This window comes from Solanum tuberosum, unplaced genomic scaffold (assembly GCF_000226075.1).
Source record: "Solanum tuberosum cultivar DM 1-3 516 R44 unplaced genomic scaffold, SolTub_3.0 scf00871, whole genome shotgun sequence".
In the NCBI taxonomy this organism is placed as follows: domain Eukaryota; kingdom Viridiplantae; phylum Streptophyta; class Magnoliopsida; order Solanales; family Solanaceae; genus Solanum; species Solanum tuberosum.
In genome coordinates, this window is record NW_006239823.1 from 48,364 (window position 1) to 49,785 (window position 1,422).

Consider the following 1,422-nt stretch of genomic DNA (forward strand, 5'->3'; position numbering starts at 1 on the left):
GAGCAGGGTATTTATGAAGTGATTGATCTAAGCTAGGCTTTTGATTTGTTTGAGAGGATGTTCAGAATATTATAGAACTGATCAAGTAATGAAGTATAGTATAGTAGGTGAGCAATCGTATTGATATTCAGGTTTAGTAATAAACATTAAGCTTGAATTTGAGTTGAGTGTCATGATCAAAGGAATGGCAACATGAAAGTGATGTTGTTAGTCTTGAGATTTGATCTAGAAGACTTAAGGAATTGAGATGTTAGCTGGAATAGATATGAGTGGTACAAGTGAGAGACCCTAACCTTTAGATAAGGGCAGTAAATTGTGGCTAAGTCACAAGAGTAACAATAGCATTAAGAGGTGTATCGAGATGGTATGTAATCAGAAGATATTAAGAGAGGCACCTTGGAAAGAGGTCTTAGTACCCGCTTATAGAGAGTTTGGTAGTCATGAGATAAACTTCTCCCAGTGTTAGAGTAAAAGATGATGTAGACCAGTTTAGAGATGACGGGATAGGTCCATAGCTTTCAAGTGTTAGCTTTAGACCTAAGGGGGAGATAACAAGATGAGAAATCAAGTGAAGTGTTTGAGAGTAAGATAGTAATGAGCTCCAAATAGTTTGGGGGATATATATTTAGAGACCCTTTTTGTAATAGAGTGATGTTAGAAAGAAGAGGTTGATGGTCTTATTTTGATGATGATGGTGTGAGAATTTCATCAAATGTTATAAAGGAGGAGGATGAGGTTCTACTATGAGAAATAGTTAAATGAGAGCCCTTAGTTGTATCCGAAGGAGTTGGTTAGTAGGAGTCCATGGAGCTGTTAGAGTACTAAGCTTGAATGTGGTGGTAAGGAGTAATAGTCTTGGGATGAGATTCCCTATAGACAGGTATAGAACCCGAACCTAAGTATTTGGGTTGAGCTTGAATATAGTAAGAGCATACCATTAAAATCAGACCTTGGTAAGAGTAACCCTATTCCATACCCAGACTAGACGTCATTCGAGGACGAATGAACCCAAGGGGGAGATATTGTAACATCCCAAAAAAAAAATCAAACTAAGACTCGAACCGTTCTTCGTAGTGAGTGAGATTTTACCAAGAAATTAAAAATTTCTTAAATGTTAAGGTCAATAGATGTAGCACCGTGAGTTCCAAAAAGAACTAAATTGGAAATAGCAAAATCTGAAATTTTGCAAGTTAAGCTAAGTATGAGTTATGGGTCGACTTCAAATAACCATAACTCCTATCTCAAGATGAGTTAGGTGTGCTACCAGAAACCGTAGGAAAGCTATTTGAATTATCTTTTCAACGCCACTGAGTTTGCTCAGTGTTTAGTTCGTATGAGGGAGATATGGCCTTTCGAAGTTGGGCGGTCTAGATAAGGAAAGTCAAAACCGGATTTTAGAGGGGTATTTTGGTCTTTTCCTTA